Source organism: Pongo abelii, chromosome 8, assembly GCF_028885655.2.
Source record: "Pongo abelii isolate AG06213 chromosome 8, NHGRI_mPonAbe1-v2.0_pri, whole genome shotgun sequence".
NCBI lineage: Eukaryota > Metazoa > Chordata > Mammalia > Primates > Hominidae > Pongo > Pongo abelii.
Genome location: NC_071993.2, coordinates 34,369,477 through 34,383,581, shown reverse-complemented (window position 1 = coordinate 34,383,581; position 14,105 = coordinate 34,369,477). Strand labels below are relative to the sequence as shown.

The 14,105-nt window shown below is 40.6% G+C and overlaps 1 long non-coding RNA gene across 1 annotated transcript; it reads left to right on the top strand.

Annotated features, from left to right (window-relative positions):
• The first annotated feature begins 327 nt into the window (after nucleotides 1-327).
• LOC103891612 (uncharacterized) lies at nucleotides 328-13,165 on the top strand. Its single transcript, XR_655871.3, has 3 exons — nucleotides 328-830; nucleotides 5,662-7,261; nucleotides 12,304-13,165. It is a non-coding gene; the product is annotated as an uncharacterized LOC103891612 (long non-coding RNA).
• Nucleotides 13,166-14,105: the final 940 nt, after the last annotated feature.

Below are 14,105 nucleotides of genomic sequence, written 5' to 3'. Positions count from 1 at the left end.
GGTCACAAAAGCGCTTTCTCTCCTTCTGCAGCAGGCTGCCTGCGAAACATAAAAGAGGGTAGTGATGCACCCGAGCAAATTACCCTCCCAAACTCATTTAAATAACGTCTTCCCCTCATCTATGCAAAACTCAGATGAATATTTACAACATCCAGGAATAGGTACCACAGGAAAGAAAGAAAGAATAATAATAATAATAATAATAAACGCAACCAACCCAACCCAACCCTGCAAGTGTAATCATTCTCAAAATGCTCCCGAAACAAAGTGTTCTAGCTGTGGTTGCCCGGCAACAGGCCCACTGTAGTATTCTGCCTGGGTACGTGTAAAGTGGAGCCGTCTTTTCTGCACAGAGTGTGCACTATCATCGTAACAGCAGAGATGGAGAGCAAGATGTGAGGAGGTTAAAAGTCAGGGTCAGAAGTTCAGGTTGCTCTGACCCTCAAATCAATTTCAAGCACTGTTTGTGACATTTTTCTGTGTTCCCTCGCTTGATGTTAGTCTTTGCAATGAACCACCGAATCAGACTTCAGGGCTCATGGGACTTTGGGGTTTCAGTGGGGTCAGGTCAATTTCTACCTACTAGTGTACTGTCACCTATGAGGCAAACTATTATCTAGGCGTTTGAGAACCTCAAAGTTGTGAAGCTCGGAGGGGAAAGAGAGAGAGAGGATGAAGTTGCTGGGGCCCCTGTGTCTTTGGGGGCTGACATAGCTCGACCTGTGGCTTCAGGGGGACCATGTGCAGCCAGGTCATCGTGGTACCAGAAAGGGATCCTGATCCAGTCCCCAAGAGAGGGTTCTTGGATCTCGTGCAAGAAAAAATTCAGGGTGAGTCTATAGAATAAAGTGAAAACAAGTTTATTAGAGAAGTAAAGAAACAAAAGAATGGCTATTCCATAGGCAGAGCAGCCCTGAGGGCTGCTGGCTGCTTATTTTTATGGTTATTTCTTGATTATATGCTAAACAAGGGGTGGATCATTCATGAGTTTTCTGAGAAAGGGGTGGGGATTTCCTTGATACTGAGGGGTCCTCCAGTTTTTAGACCATACAGGGTAACTTCCTGATGTTGCCATGGCATTTGTAAATTGTCATGGTGCTGGTGTCTTTTAGCAGCTAATACATTATAATTAGCATATAATGAGCAACAAGGACTACCAGAGGTCACTTTCATCACCATCTTGTTTTTGGTGGATTTTGACTGACTTCTTTATTGCAACCTGTTTTACAGCAAGGTCTTTGTGACCTGTATCTTGTGCCGACCTTCTGTCTCTTCCTGAGACTTAGAATGCCTAACCTCCTCGGAATGCACCTCAGTAGGTCTCAGCCTCATTTTGCCTAGCCCCTGCTCAAGATAGAGTCACTCTGGTTGGAAGGCCTTTGGCAATAGGATTGGCAACTCAGTTAGGGAAAGCTGGTCCCTGGCATGGGCATCTCTCCCAAGGCATTCTTCCAAAGGTACAGGGATCATTTTTTATTCACCTTTTTAACAAATGTATATGTATACGGGAAAAAGAGGAAGAAGGAGAAATCACATAAAATAATACATCCTCATATGGCCTTAATCATTGGTCCTAATAGAGTTATGAAAGCGTGGATACCTGAGGCTGCAGTGTACTCAGGCCCACCCCCTCCCCCTCCCCAGAGCTGGACATGATACCTAGGGTGGTTCCAAATCTCACAGGACTTTTCATTTTATTTCTAGATCATTTTAAGATAGTCTTATGCACCTAAGCAATAGGTGACTTCATTTTTAATTGAGTTTTTTTCTTATTTATTGATTATTAATTTATAATATAATTAAGGAGTTTTATTCACTACAACTCACAATTATTTAGGGGGAGGGGTTCACATAATTGCTTAATTTGTGACTTATCTGAGCAAAATATTAACAATACCCCTGAAAACTCCCACCTAAAATTTCCCCAAATATCTTTGTGATTAGAATAACTTTCCTGCTCCAAGCTCTTTAGTGAGTACCCCGTTCCTCCGAATAACATTTAAGCCCCCTAGTTTAGCAATTTTGCTGCGTGGCCCTGACCTACCTTTCTAAGGCTGATTTCCCACTATTTCCCTCTGCGAAATCTGGGTTCAATCAAACCAAAAGTGCAGCTGGATAAAGCCGAAGCTGCGCAGCAGGGCGTCAGGGCGTCTGCCTGCTAGTCAGCTCCCTCCTCACTGACAGTGTGATTGTGGGCAGGCGCCTTCACGTCTCTTGGTCTTCATTTCCTAATAAATGCATTGCACGAGTGAGACCAGGTGCTTTCTAAGATCTCACACGTTTAGACCCTGGCTTCTCCAAAGGGTTTTAGGCTGTTGACCACCCTGTCATTTCAGAAGCTTTCTTCTCTTGGATTTCATGATATTGTTCTCTCTTGGTTTTCTCCCTACTTCTCTAATGCTTCTTTTTAGTTTATTTCTCATGTAATGCATCCTCTGTTCCAGGATGAATGTTGATAAGACCTGTCCTCAGCAATCCTCTCTTTCAATTTCCTGGATGATGTCAACCATGATCACAACTCTATGTAATACCCCAGAGCCTATTTCTGTAATCTCCATCTCCATCTGAGAAAGCCCCCCTGAGTTCCAGTTACATGCTCCAACTCTACCAGACTTCTCCAATGGGGCATCTCAGGCACTGCCATCTTAGCGTTTCCAAGCCTGTACTCATGATCTTTCTCCTCAAACTGGTTGTTCACCATGCTTTACTCCCACATTTTGTTTAGTGATATCATGCAAGCCACAGGCGTCACAGTCATATTAGAATGCTACCTTTCCCTAACCTCCAACAGATATTCTCAGGTAAGTCATCAAAGTCTGGCCATTTTTTATTCCAATTAAATATCTCTTGAGTCTGTCCTTTCTTCTCCAACCCCAGTGTCAATACCATTGTAGAGACCTGACTGCTCTTCAGGTCTCCTAGCTAGTTTCCTTGCCTTTAAAATGACCAGCCACCCTGAGGCTTTCATTCTGCTGCCAGTGCCATCTGTATAACATGAAGTATGATCAAGCCCTTTCTTTTCCAAAATCTGTTGGTGTTTCATCATAGCCTATTGGGTGAAGTCTGATATCCTGAGCATGATGTACAAGGCCTTTGTGATTGGTGCTGTCTCATTTCTCTCGATCTGCCCTGTGTACCAGGAAGATGTCATTACTTTGAGTTCATGACTGGACCATGCTCTCTAACACCTCTATACCTTTTTAACGTGGCCCTCTCTGCCTAAAATAACCCTACTTACTCTTCTCCTGCTCTGTGCTTCTCTAATGCCCTAGCCGTGCCTCTGTTTTCTGTTGTATTGTTTTTTTCTGTGTGTGTGTGTTTCCCGCCATTGGATTGAAAGCTACCTGAGGCCTAGGACTGCCCTCATTTTTGCACACTTAGCTCATTACTGGAAGGAAGCTGGCATTTATATAATTCTTGAAGGCTGAGTGTGATGGCTCATGCCTGTAATCCCAACACTTCAGGAGCCCAAGGCGGGAGGGTCGTTTGAGCCCAGGAGTTCAAGGCCAGCTTGGGCAACATAGTGAGACCTTGTCTCTATAAAAGAATTTTAAAAATTAGCTGGGTGAGGTGGCATGTACCTGTAGTTTCAGCTATTCAGGAGGCTGTGGTGAGAGGGTTGCTTGAGGCTGGAAGGTCAACGCTACAGTGAGCTATGGTTGCTCCACTGTAAAAATAAAATAAAAAAATATATATATACACATAAAATTGTTAAGTACACAGTTGAGTCTGTATGGTTTATTCACTCTCTGATAAATGGGTCTTGCATTTTTCTTGACTGAGCTCTCTATTTCTCTTTGACTTTCCATATAATATTTAAATTTGAAAATCTCGTTCTTTCCTTCTCTAAGCCTTTTCCAACTATTCTAATCTAAAGAAACAACTTCATCTTCAGAAATAACTTATTATATGTCATGTATTTCATAATTAATGTTGCCCATGTCAGTTCCTGCTCCCCAGGTAAGGTATTTGAAGTGTTAACTTTGTCTTGCCCACAATGATTTGGCAATCATGGTCTTCAGAAAGTACTTTTTTCTGTGTTGACTATTACTGGTGAACCTGGTTTACTGATGCCAGTCTTGTCATGTCTTTTTTTTTTTTTTTAAGACAGGGTCTCACTCTGTCACCCAGATTGGAGTACAGTGGTGTGAACTCAGGTCACTGCAGCCTCCTGGGCTCAAGCCATCCTCTCACCTTAGCCTCTGGAGTAGCTGGAACTACAGGTGTGCACTACCATGCCTGGCCAATTTTTTGTATTTTTAGTAGAGATGGGGTTTCACCATTTGCCCAGGCTGGTCTTGAACTCCTGGGCTCAAGCGATCCATCCACCTTGGCCTCCCACAGTGTTGGGATTACAGGCATGAGCTACTGTGCCTGGCCATTGTCTTTTCTATTTAGTGCCATTTTTATACCACCACAGAATGGTCACTTAATATCTTAGCCATAAAAAATGGAGCTGGTACCATTTCTTTTCTTCTTTAAGAGTCTGCTTGCTTCCCTTATTTGTTTGTTTAATATTTAAAGAAATAAAGCAAGGTGTCACAGTTACATCATAGAAAATGTTGCCATGACAAACATTTATATTAAAGAAATTCTAGCCTTATCTGTGCTTCGATGATATGTCCATTTTAATTAATCTTACAAGGGGAGCTCAGAGAAATTTTGGTTCTCAAAGCAGTAATATCAAAAGACAAACTCCAAATGGGAATGGTTTTGGAAAGCCGGTGACGAGGAGTATGTGTTATTAAGATCTACTGGTTGTGTAAGAGCTGTTATTATTCATGATTCTGCTTTAGATGCTTAATATTTTCTTCAGAGGTTTAGGCAAAGATTATTGCTATATTTCTGCAGTCACTGCAAAAACCCAGCATGAAACTGGAGACTAGGAATAGATAAACCTTTAAAAAAAAATAAGGTTTGGGTGAGGATAGGTATCCCACAGTACACTGGGCATTTCATAGAACTTATCTGATGCCCTCTTGGGAGACTGTCAGAAATTTTGCAAATATTAGGAGAGTAGACTTTCCGGGGCTGCTTCTGTGCTCCACTTCTGCCTCTAACAAAAAGAAAAAATATAAAGTTATGCAATTAAAAAGCTATTAGTTAAGTCCTTTCAGGCCAGATGGAGTCTGGACTGGAGTTTGGGGTATATGTTTTATTTAGCCCTTAAATTTATAAAACAAAATTTTAGTCTTTGGTGAAAGTTGCATTCCTAGAAACCCACTGGAAAAAAATGGTCGTTTATCACCTTAAAAATATGCATTATCCTTTTATTTAAGTGCTTTTAATGTGGTGAGCAATATTTTATATCAGTCTCAACTTTTAATTTCATAAAATCCCAACTTTTAATTTCATACAATCCAACTAGTCAAATGCAGCCACCACAATTGAAATTACCTTCTCACCTCTAGCCCCTTAGGTTAAGAAAGTTTACTGGGAGGATTCAAAGGATGCCTTGGAAGACTTTACTGAATAGAAGATGTGATCGGAAATGGCAAAAGAACTACGCTGGATTCTAATTTGTGGGGCTTGTGATATTTACTAACTTGGTTTGTGAAAATTGGGTCTTGGAACTAAGACTTTCTTATGTGAAATATATCTCGCTTTGCTTCCACTAAATTTAACAGTACAATTAACAAAATCCTGTTACTCCCTTCCCAGCTGATGGCACTAAGGCTGAACCCAGAAGCTGCAGCAGTGGACAGATGATGATCTGAAGAAATGAGATCCCTGATGGGCTTGGAAGTCATGGTTCCTATAACCATGTTGCCACACCCTCATCCTAACACCGAGATGGGCTGGACATATCTGTCACCCAGGGCAAACAAAATGCTTGGTCTGCATCTTTCAGAAGAAAACTAAAAATCAAGTAGTTTCTCAGAATTTTGCTTGTGTGTGGCTTAAGTCTTCTTCTCCTGTTGAGGAAGGTGTTGAGTTTGACCATGACAGCCCCACCCAGTCCTTGGCTCATCCCACCCACCAGAGAGGATCTGGAGATTCGGAGCTATGCCGTGGAAGACCTTGTCAGAGCACCAGGCCATACTGTGTTGCGGGTGGGGTTCAGGTGCCCAGTGACAACCACCGGGGCCGCTCATCCCTAAATGTCTGTTGAACTTAAAGTTCTACTCAAGACTTTCTACATTAAATACCCTTTCATACAGCAAAATCAGCCATGTTCTGAGATGTGAAACCGCAGCACAAAGTTACTATGGTCTCCACCTATAGAAATGGAGTGTTACTTCATAAAGCACCAGGCCAAAGAAGAAACCCCAAAACTCTGAAATGACACCCTTAAATTTAACCTGAACATCTGGCCAGCCTCCTCCATCATTAAAACTTCTCCTCAGTGTTGGCATGGATCCTGTGTTTCTCCAGCCAGGGAGATTTGCTCCCCATTCTTGATGGACCCACTGAGTCCCAATTTTCTACATTTTACTTGGGTCACTCCACCACTTTGGGATGCTTTTCCTACTCTGTCGTACTTTAAAAATGTTTCTTCTTTCCTACGCTCAGCTTCGTGCATTTGTCTTCTTTCTCAATTCAACTTGCTTAGTTCTCGCTACATCAATTCCTAGAGCCATCCATCTGCAGTTCTGAATCATTTAAGTTTTGTTTGGTTAGAAGTAATGGAAACCCACTCTGAGTAACTCAAGCAAAAACTGGAATTTATTGGAAGGACAGTGGGATATATCATAAGATCCAAAAAGAATTGAACAAACAAAATTTCAGAGGGAAGAAAAAGGGCAGCTCCAGTGACTTCAGCAACAAGACAACATAAATCTTTCTAGAGCATAGCTACTAATATTACTCAGCTGCAAGAGCCCCTCCCCATGAGAAACTTGATTGAAAATTCTGATTTCCTGCAGAGAAGAATCTGATCGACCCAGTTTAGCTTTGGTTGCCCAACTGCTCAATCTTGCATGAATTATTTCCAGCCAAGGGGACAAGGTGTATCATAGGGACACACCTGCTTTCTCCAAAGAAAAGATCTGGGCATTTCCTGATCATTTCCCTGAGAAGGAGGAATCATTGTGAGCCAAGAAGATACCTCAGGTATAATAAGCTCAGTTACACTTTTTTGATATCTGAGTATTTGGTATGTAGTGTGCATTTAAAAAAACATGTCTCTCTCCAGGACAATGTTAACCTCTTCCATGGTGGAGTGGGGCTATGTGATTTTGTGCTCAATTTACCTAGCTGGTGGACCTCCAGTAGAGGCTGAACCAGTCAAGCCAGCTGATACCACATCAATTCTCCAAAGGTAAGTTTCTTTTGGCTAATATTCCTTCTCTCAACTTAATAAACACCCACTATGCACCAAGATACATTGAAAATTTAAAGTGAATTAGATATGATCACTTTTCTTAAGACATAAAATCTAGTAGATTTCCTATATCATGAATATTTTTTAATTTTTATTTTTAGAGACAAGTTCTCAGTCTATCACCCAGGCTGGAATACAGTGGCAAAATCATAGCTCACTCACTGCAACCTCAACTCCCGAGCTCAAACAATCCTCCTGTCCCTGCCTTCCAAGTAGCTATGACCACAGGCACATGTCACCATGCCCAGTTAATTTTAAACAATTTTTTTTTTTTTTTTTTTTGTAGAGACAGGGTCTCACATGTTGCCCAGGCAGGTCTTGATCTCCTGGCCTTAAGCAATGCTTCTGCCTTGGCTTCCCAAAGTGCTAGGATTACAAGTGTGAGCCCCTGCACCCAACCTATATGAATAATATTTTAAGGGTATTTTAATAAAAAAAATACTTTCAAAAAGTTATCATTAGGCCCATTTTGAAGGTTCTCAGAAGCTGGGCAGTTTCTGCTTGAGTTATGAAGTGGGCTCCACTTTAGGCAAGCTTTTGGAGACTCACTGTAAAGTACAGGACTCTGAGTGACCACATCTCTTAAATACAGTGTTTTTTATTATCTCCTGACATTTGGAGCTTAAGGAAATATACAATGACATGATTTTTTTCCCTCTAACAATCCAAGACAACATTGGAAGACCACACACGTCTCCACTTTATTGACATTTTGCATTGTGCTTTCAGGTGCTATCTTAGAGACATGATGTTGCTCTTGTACTATGTATATAAATGCTTTCTACAACTCAGGAATTCTATTGCATTTACATGAAACTTGTTAGAGTAGAAAGAGACTGGAGTAAGCTAGACTTGGGTTTCAGTCTTTTCAACTTTATAGCTTACTACCTTCATGACTTTGGCCAAGTTACTTTCTGAGACTTGGTTTCTTTATCAGCAAAGTGGAATAATAATAATACATATTTTACACAGTTGTTATGGGAAATAAGTACAATAATATATGTGAAAGGGGCCAGGCACGGTGGCTCACATCTGTAACCCCAGCACTTTTGGAGGCCAAGGCGGATGGATCACCTGGGGTCAGGATTTCGAGACCAGCCTGGCCAACATGGTGAAACCCCGTCTCTACTAAAAATACAAAAATTAGTCTTGAGTGGTGGCACGCTCCTGTAGTCCCAGCTACGTTGGAGGCTGAGGCACAAAAATCACTTGAACTTGGGAGGTGGAGGTTGCAGTGAGCCGAGATCGTGCCATGGCACTCCAGCCCAGGAAATGAAGAGAGATCCTGTCTAAAAAAAATATATCCTTTTTTTATATATATATATATATAAAATATATATATATGAAAGGGCCTGCCAAATGTGTGTGTGTGTGTGTGTGTGAGAGAGAGAGAGAGAGAGAGAGAAAAGACCTGCAAAATAGAAAAATCAGTATACATTTTCTTGCCTCCAGCACAGTAAAACCATAAATCTTCTTCCCTGGGCCTCCATCTCATTGTAGATGCCTCCTCTGTGTCCTAGCCTGCAAAGACAAGCAGCTCAGGGAGGATGGGCAGGTGGGTTCCTATTCCTTCCAAGGCAGCCCAGCTTGATAGTATCCAATGATTTCTGAGGCTGCATGGCCATAGGCAGTCAAACTCTGGGTATCTGAACAGAAGGCTGAAACCATAGAATCATGTCCCTGTGACTGCTGGCACAGCTTTGTGTATTCTACAGAGGCTTACTATATAGTTTATTTCAACACACAGACAAAGATGCTTAACGTAAGGAACTGCTACAGGTTAATCAATCAATGGCTCCTCTAGTGGTTTTTATTTTTAAAAACAAGTGGATGAATAAACAAATTTGGCCTTGGGATGCCATTCAGCTCAAAGTCAGTGGCAATCACAAATGGCTTTAATAAATGAAAGAGATATTTTGGCATAGCCCATTGAGGCATATGAAGAGTAATGCCCTTGCCAGGATCATACAGTATATTAGATACTCTACTTTAATTGCTTCTTATGAATGGAAGGGATGTAGGAAATGGAATTTTAGTTTGTACATCTAAGCTATGCGATTGAAGTTGAGAAGGTCTTTGTGACCTTATGGATTTGAGAGAAAAAGAAAACTTTATAGGGCAGAGCTGAAATTGGCATAAAAGTTACGTCCCATGGCTGACATTGCTGCTGTTTGATGCTAGCTGTCAGATTGTGGAAAAGCAAGACATGAATCCCAGAGTAATTTCCTATGTGTGCATTTGCCAACAAATAAGGCTGAGTCTAGTTGGAACTTTGGGTTGTTCAGAAATGGTAGAAACACAGTCAGTTGTTCTGTCTTCCATTGCGAATTCTTGGGTTGGTAGAAGCTTAAACTGTTTTTACACCTCTTGCTTGATAATCAGACCCAGACTGCATGCTCTGGAAATATACTGACATATTCTATGACAAGCCTTGAGGGCTTCTAGCATGAATTAAGATGAAAACCCTAGAGTGGTATTGACATTTCATTTTTGGAAAAGCCAGAGAAGGCATAAGGAGCATGGCTGGATTGCAGGCTGGGGTAGCTTCTTCACTTGGGCTCTGTTATCATTTTCCACAGCACTGTTAGCTGCCACACCCTGAAACGCATTCTTTGATGGTAGAACTTGCTCACCATTTAAATTCCATGTGCCTATGACTTATTCTAAGGATGCTCTGAGTGCATTGTGTTTACAGCTCTTGTGCAGTCAGATCTCTGCCTCTTCTCCCATAATTGTCAACCATCTTGGTTGCCCAATGAGAAGCAGCTTGATATGTGCATCAAGCCAACTCATTTTCTCTGTTTTCATGCCTAATTCCCCAAAATGAGTTTATTCCTCACAGTATATAAATAGATATTTGATATATATCTGACATATCATATGCCTGAAAAATCTGACATACATGTACAACAATGAAAATAAACATTAGACCAAAAATAAATAAATAAAAGTAAAAAAGAGGGCTTTTTCCTACCTAATCATGTGATCCTGAGTAAATAAATAATGTATCTTCTTTGGACTTCTCATTTCTCATCTTTAAAATTCATAACAAAAAAGTGAAAAGAAAAAAATAAAAAAGAAGAAAAAAATTAAAAATCCACAAACAAGATATAAAAATAAAAATAGATAATCTGTAAAAAGTATTTGAAAACTATTAAGGCCTATATAAATGGTGGATGTCTTAGTCTGTTTTGTGTTGCTATAAAACAGGGGTGTTCAATCTTTTGGCTTCCCTGGGCTACATTGGAAGAAGAATTGTCTTGGGCCATACACAAAATACACTAAAATCAATGATAGAAGATGAGCTAAAAAAAAATCACAAAAAAATCTCATAATGTTTTAAGAAAATTTACAGATTTGTGTTGGGCCATATTCAAAGCCATTCTGGGTTGCCTGTGGCCTGTGGGCTGTGGGTTAGCTACGCTTGCTATAAAAGAGTATCTCAGACTGGGTAACTTATAAAGAAAAGAGGTTTATTAGGCTCACAGTTCTGCAGGCGGTTCAAGAAGCATGGTGCCAGCATCTGCTACTGGTGAGGGCCTCAGGGATCTTCTAATCATGGTGGAAGGTGAAGGGGGAGCAGGTGTCACATAGCAAGAGAGGAGAAAAAGAAAAAGGAGGAGGTGCCAGGCCCTTTTTAACAATCAGTTCTCATGGGAACTCATAAAGCAGAGATGGCAACAAGCCATTCATGAGTGACCCACCCCCATGACACAAACACCTCCCACCAGGTCCCACTTCCAACACTAGGGGTCAAATTTCAACATACGATTTGGAGGGAACAAATATCCAGACGATATCCAGGGGCAGTATTTTAGTACTTGCTTTGAATGGAGCACATCACTAGGAAAGATGAAAAAATGAAAGACATAGTACCTGCCTTCATGAGATTGGTAATTTCCACAGGAATATCACACATATACACATATAAGAATTAGCCATGGGAGTCATTATATGCTTGCGCATATAATGTAGGCAGGTGGCCTCCACCATGATCATAGTTCAAAACAATTGAAATCTTATAAACATTAAATTGTACACAAGCATAAGGTGTTATTATTAATGATAAACATGATCATCATTTTACCATTTCCATATGACACTGATTATTTTAGAGATTGTTGCCATCTTTCTTGATGTCCTAGATTAGGTTCAAGATAAACCTACATACATATCATTTATTTAATGCCTTTATATATCTTGCTTACCACTATATCCCAATACTTAAAACAATATCTGAAGGTATATCATGGAATGAATGGATGAGTCAGTTAATCAATCGATGAGAACAGAAGCTGCTTTTTGTTTGGGCCCACCCATGTACTTTGTAATTCTGGAGAAAAAAATAAAACTGGTCTGGACACACACACACATATTAGCTTCATCATACAAAAAGACATATCGGCATTGAAGACAGCAAGTACGGGAGCCTGGTAGGTATCTGAAAAACCTGTCTAGATAACTGTTAATCTCCCGCATCCATTGAGAACCATTAGTCTAATGTACCAAGGATTCTGTGTCTCTACCGTGATGGAGAGGAAGATGGAAACCTTTCATGGACAGTTTCCTGCCTTCTAACTTTCTCTGATTCCTTACAGCCACCTAGAACTCATGCTATTAAGACACTTGCTTAAGGTTACTATGTCAATTTAGGTCTGATTGAATTGTTAATTGTTTTAACCAGGATATTATTCTAAAAGCAGTTGGAGGGATGTAAAGGAAAATCTTAACCCATCGGTGTTCACCTAATGCTGGTCTTGATCAGTCTAAATGGAGTTGTTTCCCAGAAAGATAAACTACTCTAATAAGTTTCAATGTAATAGTTAACCCCTCAGGCCAGAGCATATGGTTGTCATTGTGCAGCTGCGCTGATCGAATAGTTTGGCCCTTCTGAATGTTTGTCCCATTTTTACATAATTGCTGACCACCCATAATCTGCAAGGAATAATCAATTTTTTCTTTCCTTCTGACTGTCTAAGGAACAAAAGCTGCCCTTCCTTCCTTACTGCAAAGTTTGACAAAAAGCAAAAGGTGAAGAATAAAAGAGGCTTGCATTGTCTAACGTCTACCGCAGTGTTTGAGCTGCAGCTGCTCCTCCTCCCCTGATTGTTTTCAAATATTTCTTCAAAAAGGCATTAAAGAAAAACACAAGATATTGCACAGGGAACCAAAACAAATCACAATCTTCAAGGACAAAGCATTGCAAAATGGCTTACATCCCCAAATGGGAAAAGATATGGTTGGAAATTAAAACAATCCTTTTTATTTTAAGTGGAAATGCTAGCAGATGCCACAAGAAACACATGGAACTCGCCACAGACAAATAGGGAACGCTTTCTGCGTGTGGAAGTAGAGCAAAGGGAGTGACCGCCTCTGACTGTCACGGGGAACCATCAGCTCGAACTGTTTGCTACGGCAGGAGGGAGTTTGCAGAGTCTGGGGTCCTGCCCTCATGAAAAAGCTTTAACGGTCTTGGCTGAGTAATTTAAGTCATTCTTGTCAGGGAGTTTCAGAACACTATGCACAATTATATTTATTTCACAATGCATTGATTCCAGATATCTTTTTAAATGTGCTCACCACTGTATGCGTTGTTACATGTTCCCTCTTTTAATCTCTGAATGAAACAAAATAAATAGGAAAAAATGGAGACATAGAAGCATTGTCCACAAGGCATCTCCCACTCTAGAGGTCTCCCAGCCCCGTGCTAGCTTGTTAATTCATTGTTATCGCTTGTCTGTCAAACAAGAAAGATATAATTTGCCACACAACATATTTTTCTAAAGCAATGTTTTTGTGCAATTTCCTGATTTCCAAAAATATGACCAATGGTATTCTGGTCGGGTTTTGTTGTTGTTGTTGTTGTTTTAATGAAAATGGCAGTGATATAGTAAATGTTCCCTTGCCCATGTACCATGTGGAATAATTTTACTGTGAGACTCAGAGAAGGCAATCACAAGCCATCTTTCCTTAAGTAGTATTTATCCTTCCCAAATAGTTCACTGGGGGGTGTGACAGGAATAAAATGCTTTCTATATACAAAAGTATTGTTTCTAAAGATGAAAAAGGCCTGAAATCCTGACTGACATTCAAGTTGGAGGTACTGTGAATATGTGGAAAAATAGGATTTTACACAGTGACAACACCAATAAGGGTTCTGAAAGGCATGCTTGCAATGAAAGAGCTCCGTTTGGAACAACCCAGATTGTGGGCTAAAATGGTCTCCATGTGGCAGAATATATTTGTGAATGAAGTGCCTGTCAATGAGGAGAAATCAATTTTAACAGCTCATTTATTGATGAAACCAAGTCTAGTCTCAGCAGTTAAAGTGCTTTCTTGGAACGAGAACTAGAGGATTCATCTGTCTCACCTCAACGGATGAAAGAAAAGCTTCTCATAAAAAATGTTATGGCTCCTCTGCCACTGGAGCTTGGATGAGCTAATATTTGATAATTAGTTAACAGGGCAGTTGGGAAACTTAGAATGCCTGCTCTTTCCCATGCTTGTTGGATTCTGTGGAGTAAGGATCATTCAAATATGCCTAAAAATGAATGCTGTAATGGTTGTATTCTGGAATTATTTATCTTTCTAACTCCACCTAACTTCTTTAAGTCTATTTTTGATTTGACGACTCTGGTTTATTTACCATCCCAACACTGCACCTGGCATTTTCCAGGCCTGAACTCACACACAGCTCATGGGAATGGCACCCTGTGGAGTTGTGCAGTGCACAGCTGGGCACACTGGCCCTGTATAGGTCGCCTCCTCCCTGAGGCTGGAT